The 15032-nt window shown below is 40.6% G+C and overlaps 1 pseudogene across 1 annotated transcript in view; it reads left to right on the top strand.

Annotated features, from left to right (window-relative positions):
• LOC104010255 (aldehyde oxidase 2-like) overlaps window positions 1-15032 on the top strand; it is a 44979-nt pseudogene that overhangs the window by 4030 nt on the left and 25917 nt on the right. Inside the window, exons 3-15 of the transcript XR_015698740.1 lie at window positions 573-669; window positions 1538-1666; window positions 2267-2292; window positions 2772-2812; window positions 3287-3377; window positions 5480-5571; window positions 7913-8061; window positions 9302-9390; window positions 9992-10143; window positions 10844-10935; window positions 11992-12103; window positions 14253-14434; window positions 14691-14869. The product of XR_015698740.1 is annotated as an aldehyde oxidase 2-like (transcript). The remainder of the gene's footprint in view (window positions 1-572; window positions 670-1537; window positions 1667-2266; window positions 2293-2771; window positions 2813-3286; window positions 3378-5479; window positions 5572-7912; window positions 8062-9301; window positions 9391-9991; window positions 10144-10843; window positions 10936-11991; window positions 12104-14252; window positions 14435-14690; window positions 14870-15032) is intronic.

Genomic DNA, 15032 nt, shown 5'->3' on the forward strand with positions numbered 1-15032 from the left:
GCTTGTGATTTGAGGGTGGAGCCTTCATACTGAGGCACATAATGGAGGGAGTCCTTCCATACAGGATTTAGGTGTGTGCACTTGGGTGTTGTGCTCCATTTTAAATTACTATACTCCTTGCACGTTCAGGAAGTAGCACTGGAAACATACTGAGATCTGCTGGTACTGTTTTGCAAATGCAAGATACAGATAATTATGTGTAAGGATTAGGAAAGTATTATGAGTAAGGCTAATAAGACGACCTATTGCTGTATTTGTTCAGCCCATCCCACTTACAGGGTCCTGATTTCAGTCTTTTGGGAATTTACCAGATACTGACTGTAGAGACCGAAAAACTCTGTATTGGAAGTCTGCCTCACACTCATTTCTCTCTCTGTCCTTAACCTTCTCATTGCTTTATGTGCTCTATTTTCATCTATCTTGTACACATTTTCTTGTCTCTGGAGCTGTCTGGTCAGAAGATCCCTCCAGTTCTGCACATGCACATAAAAAAAGGGAGACTCAGAAGAAAATAAAGAAAAAATAGCTGTTGTAATGTTGTAATTTTTTTTCTTTAGTGGTCTCCTTTACAGTCCATCTCTCAGGTACAAAATATGGCTGTGGAGTAGGAGGCTGTGGTGCCTGCACTGTGATGATATCCACATATGATCCAGTTGCCAAGCAGATACAGTATCCTTACACTGATATTTGCAAATAGTCACTTAGTGTTTTGAGAAAACTGACATTCACTGGGAAATATTTAGTTTCTTTCCATTTAGATGGACGTTGGGGAGTTCTGGTACGTATTTAAAATCCTTACCTATAGCCTTCCTCTACAAAGGTGATTACAAGGTTGGCCTCACTGTCACGCAGTAACAGAGATTTAGATCCTCTCTCTTCAATCTTTGAAAAAAAAAAACAAAACAAAAACCCAATACCAACCACCCCCAACTTTCTGGGGAAATGATGTTTTTAAATTGTGTTCTTTGTGATTTGAGATTTCAGCAGCCCTTTTGTCATCTGCGTCTCCTGATTCTTGTGCTTATTTGAGGATATGTCACTGTTAATAAGTCTTCACTAGGTGTTTCATATGACCATTGATAAAATCTCCATGGACTTCAGCAATAGACACATTACGTTGTAATTGTACAGTTTTGCCCACAGCAAAGTGAGGAGTTCTGCTTTCTTTCTCTCCTTAGCTCTTGAAACTGTTCCATTAGAAATGCTGTGCCTGACCTCATCACATCTGGCTCTAGACTTTGAGTTTCAACAAAATATCTAGTACTTTTTTTTTCTTTTTTTTTTTTTAAACTTAACTTTCTACTTCTTTAATTGGAAAAGCTTATTGCTTAATGCCGAAGTCCCAGCTGTAGGAGCAGAATGCGTACTCTCACGGTCCAAGCGCAGGATTTTGTATGCTTGCAGATCACTCTCCCTATATCTTTCTGCTCAATTGGAGCATTTCTAGATTAGCTGGAGTATATATCCTTTGTTTCCTCCTCCATGGACCCATATGACAAAGTTATTTAACATCACAGTTCTCCTTCACACCTCAAAGACATTGTCCTGCCAACTCCTGCCTTCTCCCCATATGCTCACTGCATGGTGCTGCTGTCACTACTGTGGAAGGGGTTGGAAGCATAAAAACCAGGATTCATCCAATTCATGTGAGAGTAAGCTGGACTGTGTAGGACTACAAGATAATGAGATTTTCCTGTCCTATGTCTGCAGTGAAGCTGGGATCTGCGAGAAGGTGCTGTGAGTCTATGCAATGTACAGTCTCTGCAGGGATTCTAGAAACTCTGAATTTTGTCGAATTGTTTTAGATGAACAGGTGTTTTTAGGAATTAATACAGCAGTTGTTGGGTTGTGATTGGCCCTTTATGGAGCATGGAAGGAACTCCTCCTAATCTACTACCATGCAGGGAGCACATGACAATCTCCACAACACAGGGCTATCCATCCGTATGCCATGTAGGATGCCAGCTTTCAGAAGGGGATGGGGAAGAATAAAGAGCATCAGTCAGTTTAATTTAGTCACTAGCATGGCATCTGGCCATCTCATTGAGGACAACATACTGCATATGTTGTAATAAGGGATGAGTGACTCCAGGTGGCAACCAGACTGACAGGTATTAAATTAGACACATTTTCCCTGTGTGCCAGAGGTTTCCCTTGGATTAGGTCAGGTCTTTACTTCCTCCACTCTGGCTTGTCCCTGAAAAGCACAGTCTGACCACATAGCTTTAAGAATCTTTTCTAAACTTTCTCTTTTTTCTCAATATAGTTTTCCAAGAGTCTTGACTCGGACTGGTCTGTGCTGAAGCTCTGGTTGAGGAGATGGTCTGTGTTCTGTCCTTCATGATTACAAATATTTAGCGTATGATTGACGTCTAAACTGAAAGTCTTGGGCTTTATTCTATTCTCATATCAAGGAATTAGGATCATGAAGGTCTAAACTGGAGCAAGTATTATCCTTTAACTAGGTGATTGCCCTGAGCATTTTCCTCATGAATGGTCATAGTGGCATAGTCAAAATGCTACTACTGGCCTACAGCCAGTAAATCGTAAACAGTATAATAAGGGATAAGTGTTTGCTTGCCAAGGTCATAAGTATGATTTGACTTAAAGAGCAGTAGATGATGTTCCAAAGCGGTATTTTGTCATAACTGTGGTGGTTTAAGGACATCTCAAAATCATAAAAAGGTGGTTCACACTGGAGACTTCAAATGGGATACACAGTGGCATTTAGCACTGGCTAAATATTTCTGAAAATCCCTGCTGTTGCGTAGGATACAGGCCAATTATAGACAGCTACACATCTTTTGCTAGGGTAGGTCAATATTTTCAAATGTGTTTCTTATTTTGGGACAGTTGGTGGTATCTGAAAAGGCTGAGCCTCCTCGAAGTACCTACCTGGAATCTAGCTTCATTTGGAAATTCTTTTTGGTTGAGCTTTTGGAAAATCCAGCTCTTTTAGCTTTTAAATGTGCTGGGCACTTACAGCTGCCACTGACTTTACGTTTACATCTACCCTTGCAATGCACTTAAGAATCCTTTGTGTCAGTTCCAATGACTTGATCCAGGCACCACTGAAAGAATTTTGATTTTTTTCTGTTTACTTTATGGATAGTTGGGTACCCAAAGGGAACTTGCTCCTAGGGCCCTATGGTTTAAGAGGTCTCCTGGAGCAACTTCAAGTGACTGAACAAATCTGTTTTGGAACAGGAAGAATCAAAACATGAATTTACAAATAAAGCACAAAGCTGCCTCACTGCTTTTATAGAGTAGGATATGATTTCTTTAGGAGCCAATATGTTGCCAGCTGAGAGGAACCAGACAATGTTGCTTGGATGAGGAAGAAAGCCTGTGTTCATCTTGTGACCACAGGAGGTCAGGTAAGTTACATTAGGGTTTTTTTTTTTTATTATCTCCTGTTTGCATTATAAAATTTGTAAAAAAGGGCCATCTTGAACTATGGCAGCAGCTACTTTCCTGTCCTTGGACATTTAGCCCAGACTGAACTCCGTGCTCTGTGCTTTCGGTGCTGCAGAAAGGTAGCACAAGCATATCTGCGTTGCTGTATAGTCAGAATACAGACAGGTTTGACCTATTTAGTGACATTTTCCTGTGAGAGTGTGGATCTTAATATTAAACATTTAAGTCAACTTTGTTTTGTGAGGAAGAAACCCGTTGATCAGAGATACCTTTCTTAAAAAAGTTGGTCTTGATGTGAAGTTGAACTCCCTTAACAGAAGTTCTGCAGCCATCAGCATGTCTTGTTTCTATGTGCTTGAGACACCAACTCTGAATTTCTGAAGATGAAACAAAGCTATTCCTGTGCAATGTCAGTTTGTACTTGTAAAGCCTTTTGTAAGCGTTACTGTGTGTTAGTGGCTCCAAGATCTTCAGGGAAGAAGTGTCTCATTCTTCTGCATTCTATAGTAATCGATATATTGGTATCGCTTCAAAATACACATTGTTTTATTCTCACTCTACATATGCACATTCTAAAATCACAAGTGACCTCATTTGTGTTTCTTCTGGTAAAGGTTCCACAATTATTATGTATAAGGGTACACGTGGAAACTCCAGTACACATAAGGCCTTCAGAAAGGTCCTCCATTCCCTGTGTGCATCTCAGAATTTGTTGTCTTCATCCACCTGCAAGAAGAGGCCATAGTGCCCTAATAGGACTCCATCTTACTTCATGATGAGGAATTGAACTCCTTGGATAAATTTCCTCTGACTGAAAAACTTTAAGGAGCCTCTAAAGTAAAATGTCTTTGGTGATTGGAGGAAAACTTGTTTTGACAGTGAAAAACCTTAGAGCCCCAAGGAGTGTAATTGGATTTGTGTGTATGTTTGTGCACGTATGTATTGTCTCTGCCCCTTTAAGAACTGAAAATTGTTGGCCAGCTGCTGCCAAGGTTGTTTGAAGCATGAATCTGGCAATGCAGCAGTTGCCAGTTACAAAACAGCACTTTGGGTGCTCTCTTATTTGGCTTTCACTGATTTACATTCCTCGTAGTTGCTTTCATCCAAGTTAAACAGCTGGTGCCTAATTATTGTGAAGATCAAGGGAGAGCCAGAATTTTTTGCCATTTCATCACTGGAGTCAGTCAGTAGACTAGGTCATCCAGAGCCAGATCTTATAGTTACCATGGGCACGATCTGTTCAGAGTGCCCAGAGAAAATGACTGTTTGGGAAAGGGATAAGAGATTTCACACTAGGATACGTCAATTTCTTTTCCTATTCAATATACTTGAGAGCTGTTGCTATCTGGTCTAATAAGATTTTTGATTCTGAAAATGAATCAGTGAGGCAGAAAAAAACTAACCAGTGCTGGTAACACGGCATATCCAGAGTCTCCTTTCATGTAAACTCCTGAAAGCTCAGAAGATGCATAGCCTCACAAGGGGCATAGCCTCACAAGAGGCCTAGCAGAAAAGAGACATCTGTAGACAAGCGGAAAGAGCTAATTTTTATGGTGTGCTGACAGCATTTGGTTCTTGCAAGGATGGAGAGGCTCTACCTAAGCAGAAAAGAAGTCTTTCTGATCAGATGGACTGCTACATTGTTTGTTGTCGTGCCAAACTCCCTCTGTCAGAAAGCTCCTTAACAGGCACAGTTTATGAAAAGAACACAACTATACCATCCAGCACCGCATTTTCACACAATAGACATTTCACCCAATGTGGCTGCTACACATTTGCTATGACCAGTTTCAGGAAATACTGCAAGATCTTTCTTGATGCTTGATGTATTTCAAACAAAGGCTTGAGAGTGATTAGTATGATAGTCTCCTGTCTTTAGAGTAGTTTGTGAATAGGTATAACAGAACTAAACATTAAAAATCAATTTGGGCATCTTGAATTTTTGAATGCAACTCAACCTATAAAGTGTCAAAACTCAATGTCACCTCAGGAAAGAATCTCATCTGTTGACAAAGACTTGCAACTTACTCTGAAAATATGCATTCTCCTTTTTTCCCCCCAGTTTCTTTGCAGATTCATTCAGGTCTTTGCAATCCAGAAGAATTCCCACCCGTGGATCCAACACAGGAATTTATATTTCCTCCTGAACTAATGGTAGGCCTTATTGACTTTTGCCATCATGCAAGCATGACTGAGTTCCTGCAGACATTGAAAACATGATGGTTTTGTTAAGCTGAAAGATCTATCCTCAGATAAACAGAAAATACCAGTTTTAGTCAAACATAATGAGGCATTTCAATGTGGATAATCTACATGTTGTCATTATGACAAATAGCTCAAATTTTCAAAAAAGAAATTGTTTGCCTCTCCAGAACCAAAACTGTGTTTCCAGACTTTTCCCGAAAGAACTCCTTACTCAGAACCATTTCATTTTGGACCAGTTGGCCTTTTTTGTGGAATATAGTGGTCTCTTTGAAAGTTCCCAAATGACCTTTTCCATCTTTTCTGTCTTGTGATTCTCTGTTGGATTCAAGTGACCACAGGACCCATTGTTTCCTTCCAACTGGTACATAGACCCTGGCAACCTGAGACTGGACTTACATGTGGGAAATGCTGCAGGTCCACAGGAAACACAAAGGACTTGAAGAGACAAGAAGAGGGTTTATTGCAGTAGTTATTGGAAAGTCACAGAAGGACAGATGGGAACCTGAAAGGAGGAGGTGTAAAGTGCCCATGATCTGCAGAGAGAAGCAAGAGAAGAGAGCTGTGAAAATGGTAGTGCAGGATTTACCGAGACCAGACTGAGTAGAATCCAAGCAGGCAGGTCCAGGCTGGTTTTTTAATCCTCACTCATGTTTCAACAGCTTCTTGTGAAATTCCTTGTTTGCACTCCTTTTGCAAATATTCACAGGTACTTCTTACTGCTATTACACAACCACCTCAGAGGCACAGAAGTTCATTTGAGTTCTGGGAAAGCATAGCATGGTTCTTTGATTTGTTACTGCATTACAGAATGCTGTTTGCTGCAAGGCAGTTGGCTTTCTAAACGTTTGTCATAGAGTACAACTTCCTTGATTAATGATTGCCTCTCAGCGCAGAGCACGCATAGTAAGGCATAAGATCCTTTATGAAATCATGAAGTGGAAGACAAATTTGCCTTTCTGCTGCTTGACTTGCCTTTGAGAGACGCATGCTTTAAGAATGCAAGTATTAAATGGACATTTTGCAAACCTTGGATTAAAAATCTTGGCCAAGCTGCTACTGGCTCAAAAAGCTGTTCAGCCAGAAAGAAGGTGCCGTCATCTGTTCTACATGGTCAGACTGAGTTGCCAGGAGGAGTGAACTGCTTCTCCAGACTACACAAGGTCTTTAACATGACCTTGATTGATTATGCTGAGCTCGTTCAAATCCCATTGTAGTCTGTTTCAAGCTCTCAGTAGATTAAAACAGGTTGGTCATTAAGCTCTGTGTTTAGAAATTAAACCTGCTTGGTGAATATGCTTTAAATGTCTGGAGTAGTGGAAAAAGCATGCGAAATGCAGCTGTGAAGATATCTAGGCAGTAATATTTAGTGACAGATTCTCCTATGGCAGGAGGTGTGCCCACACCACTAAGATTATGACTGGTTCCACAGACACTAAGCTTCTTTTTCATGTTTCAGGCATGTCTTTTACCTAGAAGGCCAGTCCATAGTTGCAACAGTTCTCTGCCTTGTCCACTGGTCTGTTTGTTCATTGCATTGTCTGCAAAGACAGGTGTTTCTCAGTGATTGCTTTTGCATATTTTGAAACCAATATTCCACATGGCATTTGTCAAATATTGAAAGAACATATGTGGTATTCTCAGGGGAAAAAAAGGATATGTTTAGTCTTGTAAGACAGGAGGTGTCTGAAAAACACTTTGATGAAATGAAAATGTAAATACCGATCAACCATCCCAAGGAGACAATATTTCTGAAAAGATTAGTCCTTGCAGACAAATGGGAAAATAGGTACTTTAATTTTAAAAAACATTTTACATATTGTAGAAACTAGCCTGGGTCTAGTACAGTGGATACAAGACACTCAGCAAATGAGGAGGCAGAGATCCTCCCTGACTAAGAGAATACACTTCTTGTATTCCGTCACATATGCAGTGAGATTTTGGCATCCTGATTTCCCACAAAGTCCAGTCACATTGCTTTATTGTTTACATCATATATATAAAGGGTGTCTTTCAGAATCATCAGAGCAGGAGAAAGGCAAACATAAGGCTAATCTTCTCCTGCCACTCATTTAGTGTGTCTCTTACCAAGTCATTTAGTTGGTTCTCATCTCAGTTTCTTGGGCAATAGTATAGTTACAATAAAAGCTCAGCATTGTACAGCACTTCAGGAACCTCTGATGAGCTCTATTAATGTCTCACTGTCTATCATGACACAGTGTCCTAGTTATCAATATGGTGGTTTATACTGACATTAGTCAAAATTACCAAATCTTTGTCATCTCCACCACAGAGAATGGCTCAAGAGCAGCAAAGAACAACTCTGGTTTTCCATGGCAAGAGAACAACATAGCTTTCACCCACTAGCCTGAAGGAGCTTCTGGAGCTGAAAGCCAAGCATCCAAAGGCACCCCTGGTTGTCAGGAACATCAGTGTGGGTATGGAAGGACAAAAGATCTTTTGACACAGGGATTACATTATGCACTAGGCACATAATCTTGCATTTTATCTTCTGAGGATCCTAAATGCATTATCTCACTGCAATGGTTGTGCTTCAATATTTAGGCCAATGCCATTTCCTCTGATTTTTTGCAGCATGTCAATAACTAGATTAGGACTAGTATCACCATCACCTGAGCCCAGGGTTTGTGCTGCCTAACTTCTCTCAGTAATCTCAGAGAGACAATTTGTGTGAATAAGGAAGGACTCGCTCATGCTGATGAGAGTCAAACACTTCACATCCACGTTAGCTTGAGCATCACAAAATAAATAATGCCCATGAAAAGGGCAGAGTAACCCCATATGCCATTATATCCAAGCACTGGCTAGTTTCTGCGTATTATGGATGTCGGGGTTTTTACTTTTATAAATTGTCAGTATACTTTTTTTGGAGGGAGTAATCAGTCAGGAGGAATTTGATAAGAATGTTTCCTTCACTGTTGGGACAGTAAAGGCACAGATCAAAAGAGAACCCTTTGGGTATTCTAGTTATCTGTACATTGCCCAGTAAAGGGCATGGCATTTGTTCAGTAGTATACCTCCATGATGCAGTACTTGGCAAAGCACCAAATCTTAAGTCTAAAAATTTCAAATCCCTTCACGTCAAGAGAAAGACCCCTGTCGTCATCGGATCAGGCTCTAAACCAGTTACTGCACAGCCAAGAGGACTACCATAGAAAGCCTGAGGTTTACAACAGAGAGAGTTCATAAGATAACCTAATTACTACAGGTATAAACAAGTTTGGGAAGAGATTTTTTTAAAGACATTGCACAAGAAGAGAAAAAGGGAATTCTGTAGATCATGTAGAAAGGGGGATTGAGTAGCTAGAAACATGATGAAGCAGGTGTGAAATTGTGAATATTTCTGAGGTGAGGGTGGAATCTGAATGTGATATAGGAAAGGACCAGAAACTAGTCCAGAGGAACAAGGAGCAAGAGTCAGGAAAGAGAATATTGGACTTTGGACTTCAGATCAGCATTTGAACTGCAGAAAGAAGCAGATGAAGTCGACCTGGTAAAAGCAGTAAAATGTGATATTCAAGATACCACGTGACAAAAAAACATAAGACTTTGAAACTACTTAGTTACAATGGTTTTGAACTTTTCAGTCTCCGTGTCAAAGGTTATGGTTAATTCTTTAAACAGATCTCCAATCATACTATTGTACTTTGCCTTTCAGGACTCAAAAAAATTGCCATGGTGTCTATCACCCAATCGTTCTCCATCCTGTTAGGATTCCAGAAAAGCATGTTGTGAGTAGCGCAGATGATGGTAAGTCTCCAAGTTACCTCTACTGATGGTACAAACAGTGGTGACTGAATTAACTTGGGTTTTGTATCTTGAAACCAGAAGCAATAAGAACTGTTGACTGTCATTGGTGTGGAGTGTTTTGGTTCTTTTCTCTCTGTAGCAGTCATTTCACCAAGCTTTTTAACCAGTACGTCAGCTCACCTGCAGTCTGGAGATGATGGATAGTGACAGACAATTTATGAAACTGTTCTGCGAAAATATATTTGTTCAAATCTCAAGTTTCTGCAGACAGCAAACAGAGGAAAGCCCTAAGTCAGCCTTATTTTTTTTATGTTTTCACTGGTCATGAGTGACCACAAAAAAGGCATGTGCATTGGTGTGTGCAAATACGCAGTGTATATTTGTCAGGTATGTGTGTATACTAGGAATCATCGCTGAATAAACAAATAGTACCTGCACTTCTTATTGCATGTCATATAAACTGCACCTTGCTATCATTTCTCTTTGTCTTCCTGCTGACAAGAGCTGTGTACAAAAGCAAATCTTTAGAGGCCTTATCAGCTATATATTGCATTTACATTGTGGCACTATGATTTCGCTCTTTAAACTTACTTGATCTCAGGGCTAGCAATAGGAGCTGCCTGCTGCTTGACCCAGCTCAGAGACATCCCGATGGAGGCAGTCCCAAAACTTCCAGAGGAGAAAACAAAGACCTACAAAGCTCTCTTGCAGCACCTGAGAACTCTAGCTGGAGAACAGATCAGGAGCATGGCAGTGTGTATTCAGCAGTGACAGTAAATAAGCAAACACTACAGACATATCTGTGTGAATGTCACTTACAAATATGTGGAGAAAAGCTGGGTGAGGTTGGGATCATGCCTTGTAATGCTGAATAGTTAATACCGTCACAAAAGTTGTATGAAATAACTGGGAGTCCTACACTAGTTAGCAGGGGCAAATATCCAGAGAACTGTAACCAGAGAAACTCCCGGTATCCCTGCTCACTGGCTGAGCAGAGAACTGAAAGAGGCTGAGCAAAGAAGAAAAGTGGGGTTCTCTGGTAAAGTACTGCACACCCTGCAGCCAAACATGCTTTAGCTTGACTATCAACACATAGCTGTTTACCCATCGTGTATTAGGCATCTCTGATCTTGTCCCTGGTTTTCCTTTAAAACTCCCTTACCTCAATACCTTGTATTTCTTTCTTTAATTAAGGGAATGGCCATCTCTTAGGAGGGCGGGGAGCAGAAAAGTAAACCCGGTCTCTCTCAACAGATATGAGACAGAACTTTTGAAGGGAACAACAAATTAAATCACACTAAAAAGTACAAATGTAGAACTTCAGTTAAGATTGAACAAAACAAATGTAAGTTCTTCCAGCAGTCCTTTTAAGTGAATAAAATGAGGTTATGATACAGATGTCTGTTACATGTAAGAAGGGCAAGCCTAAAAATAACCTCGCTGTTTGTTAAAGTCTTTAGAAGGACACATTGTAAGCAGGGGATCAACATGGGACTTGAACCCAGTCTTATCAGTTGGCAAATCTGTCCTCGATTTGGCATCGGAAGATAAGCTTTGGACTCCCTGCCAAATATCTTTGCTGGATGGGCAGAACACTGCAACAGAGAATATGGCTATAAGTTATAGTTTTCAAATGACACACTACTATGCATCTCCTAGATGAATTAGAATGGTACATGTTACTGGATGGAGGACAACATTATCCTGGTATTCACCTGTCATTTTAACTGGCAAAAAGTGTCTGCCAGTAGAAAACACTGTCTTTCCGTTTCATAAGGCAAAATGAAACAACATCTAGCAATCTCATGAAAGTGAGGTGGGCAGGCCTGACAGGTCGAAAGGTCTCCTTTCTACACTGCCTTTGGCTATATTGCTCCATTTATCAGACAGATTAGCTTTATCTTGTAACTCCACCACTGTTTGCTTATATTGCTTATGTCTCTCTCATTTTAAGAAAAACTTCTTTTCGTTCTCTAGGGCCATGCACCTCGAAACTTCTCCTGAAGTCACTGGTACTTATGTGCTTGTGTGTATACATGTGCACCATGTTTAAATAACACTTCCAGGTATCAAGCCCAAGCAGGTCCTACTCTTGTCACATAGGATCCATGGGTACTTTGGAAAATCTTGGCAACAATTTCTACTGTCTTTGAACTAAAGATGTACAGGGCTGATTCTCCATCTCATCACAGTGCTTGGTAATTTCTTAAAAGCTTTCTGTGCTTTAATGATTTAATGGCCTAAGAGCCTTTGAGCAGAAACAGAATAGCCATATTTAAATCACTGATTTCCTGAATATTATTAGCATTTGTAAGACATGTTTTTTCTAGAAAGTCTAAAATACTCAGTATTTTATGTGTGATGGGGGACTATAGCATTCATATATAGAAAGGTATTGCACTTAACATGTATCATAAAGAGTGGCCTTTCCACTCAAAGGATTTTGCAGTCTAAGGCTAGATCCTGAATGGAGCTGACTGTGCTAAGGCCATATTGGCCTTAATATATTCTTTTGCACCGATTCAATGAAATTTGAATCTGCAGTGCAGAAATATTTCCTTCTTGCTCCACATTCAATTACAGAGTACAGTTTTCTCCAACAGATGGTAAGCGGCAGATTCTTTTAAATGATCAGTTTCTTGCTGGCTGTGAGCATGCAGACATAAAGCCGAAGGAGGTAATTTTTTCTATTCTCACCCCATACTCTACAAAGGTAAGACCCCAATGTTTCAGAGGTTTCATTCAGGTTCCAGTGCAGTTGTTAGGAATATTTCCATTATCTTCAGTGGGCATTGAAACATGCAGGTTACTACTGCTTTGGAAGTAGCTAAGAAAGTTCTGGCATCCCTCCATCACCTCTCCCACTTCTTCCAGCTGGCAATCATCTCATACTTCTTTGGGCGTCTTACTGTTTTTTCCCCCACTCTTAAATGTGCACTTGTGCCCCTTCCAGATACAGAAATTTGGGCTGCCTGAATATCCCAGGAAAAATGCCATATTATCACACAGTCTTCAGCAATAAAGCTCATTTCTGGCCTCTTCTCACTAATTAGCGATTTACACTGAACAGGCCTGAGCTGTCGTTGCCTGGGGCTTTAGACGGTTAGAAGCAGAAGAAATGGTGTCATTGTTACTGTGTTCTTAGATATCCCTCTAGTGGATGTGAGGAAAAGTACGGGGTAAGTAGAGGAAGACCCAGCTACAAGCTAGTGTGTTGTGATTGATTGAAATCAATGAGGGAGTGACCACAGGAGTCTCCGCCAACCTTGATATCAGTGGGTCAGTCCCCAGAGTAGCTGCCCACTGCAATACAGCATACTAAACATATGTGGCCTCATGCTGGAGGAGTGCTTCTGCCCATGAGAGGCTGGCTGGCCATGGCAGATTTCCCATGAAAAACAACAGGATTCCCACGAGCTCAAAGCCTGCAAAAGCATAATCTGTGTTGGCAGCAGCAACAGTGCTTCTGCTGCCCAGAAGATTTGAGCCTTAGTGGTGATTTGAGAGACAAACAGCCCGGAAAAGAAAATTAAGGAGGAATGGGTTAGTTCCCTCCACAAAGTAAAAGAAAAAAGAAATCCCAACCTGCTTTGTCCCATGACAAGTTGTACCACAGAACCAAAGCTATCCCAGAGGGTATTTCAGAGTCTTGCCTTTTGGAGAGAGACAGCTGCACCTAAGAACAACAGAGGTGGAGACAACAAAATGAATAAAAGACAGTAGCGCTGCTGGCAAACTCAAAAGTTCACTTTGAAGAGCAGGAAAATTATCTGTCTGTCATCACATGAGTAATGTGATAGTAAGCAGTCTCACCACAGGAAATTAACACCATTTTTGGGGCAGGCTGCTTCTGCCACTCACTTTCACGCTGAATTGCCTTTTTGATTAACTCTGTTGACACAACAAAAAGGCACATGCACACTTTTTTTGCAAGACTTGTCAACAGAAAGTGTAGATGGAAACCTGGCTGTCAGTTCTCCCTCTTGTTCCTGTCAGCTGCTGGCTTTTGGTTTTGGGTAGCTTGATGTGAACGTTGCTCCAGAGAAGCAGTGTAAATCCTGTTGAGAGGATTTTCCATCTCTGACAAGACTCACTGTTCAACATGAAATCCTGAGTTTTACATTTGTTGTGAGAGTATCACACACTCACAGTGACAGATCTAACCTGCTAACCCCTACTTTAAAAGTTCTGTGGCTGTCTGAATCTGAAGTTTCTTTCGGGGGCTACAGAAAGGGCACTTTATACATCTTCTTCAAAGGACTTATCTGTGCCTGATCATGAACGAAATTGCTATTATGTTTGCTTTGGAAATATGTTCGTTTGTCTCCAGAACAAAATATTTCTGACAATAGAAAGCCCAGCTGTTTCTAGCACCTCCATCTGTAAATGCCATTACTGTAGCGTAAAATGTAGCATCTCTGAGTGTAAAATCTTCACAAAATAAGGTTCCTTAGCACAGTGGGGCCTCCATGTCCTGCAGAAGAAAATGCTATTTTCTAAGCTGGAATTCAAAGAACATACCAGCCATATATGAAGTGGCTTATACCAGGACTGCTTTTCCAGCACTCTGAAGTCATTAAACCACTGATTTAAAATTTGGCATGTTTTCTTACATGTAAATAACCTCAAATAATGCCCTGTCCTTCAAATAATGTCCCCACTTGGTATGCCTGTCTATGATTAGCTTAGTACTTCAAGAAAAACAATAAGTTTAACTGAAACAGTAATTCTAGCAAATGTTCTTTTAAAATGTTGCTTTCTTTGAACAATGGTAACAACTAAATATAGGAATAATAGATTTGTTTTCTTACAATCAATTTCTGCCATTGATGGAATTTTTCCTTCCTTTTTTTTCCCATTAGGATGACTTTATGTCAGCCTTCAGACAGGCTGAAAGTCAGAAAAATGCTTTGTCCATAGCGAACTCTGGAATGCGCGCCCTCTTCAGTCCAGGCACAGACACCACTGTAGATCTGAGTATTTTATATGGAGGCACTGGCTCAACCACACTCAGTGCGAGAAAGTCCTGTGTGAAGTTCATAGGAAGGAACTGGATATCTTAATGTATTTAAGACAAATGCAGGAGTCATGGTGTGCTGCGTGGGGTCTGCTTGATTCTGCCAGTGGAGATCCCATCATCAGCCTCTTACAATCTGTATTTGACCTATCCTCCCCAACAATAGGTTCTTTCTTGCTATAATTTATGCTGATTCACTTATTATTTCCCACATACTTCACAACAGCTTTAGCTGCCTGTTACTTATAAAAAAGTGTGTGTTCATGTTAGTCTATTTTTCTACCAGGCAATGGAACGATCAGATGCTGAACAAAGCTACAGTCTGGTGCTGCAGACTGGTGCTAGAGGAAATTTTTCTCCCTCCATCAGCTCTGGGTGGAAAATTAGAATATAGAAGACCTCTGCTTGTCAGCTTCCTTTTCAGATTTTATCTGGAAGTGTTACATGGTTTTATATCAGATGGTAAGGACCGGACAAGAATTGCATACCTGCATCAGCACACAGGCTGCAGGAAAACTCTGCTTTTTTAAAGATTCGGGGATGTGAGAGGAAAGGCTAAAGGTGCTAGGCTTTACTTCAAAATATGTGAGGGGAAAAGTTTTGTTTTAGAAATAAGGGTCTGACA

Source organism: Nipponia nippon, unplaced genomic scaffold, assembly GCF_047370975.1.
Source record: "Nipponia nippon isolate SJK-2023a ecotype South Korea unplaced genomic scaffold, ASM4737097v1 scaffold_5, whole genome shotgun sequence".
Lineage (NCBI taxonomy): Eukaryota > Metazoa > Chordata > Aves > Pelecaniformes > Threskiornithidae > Nipponia > Nipponia nippon.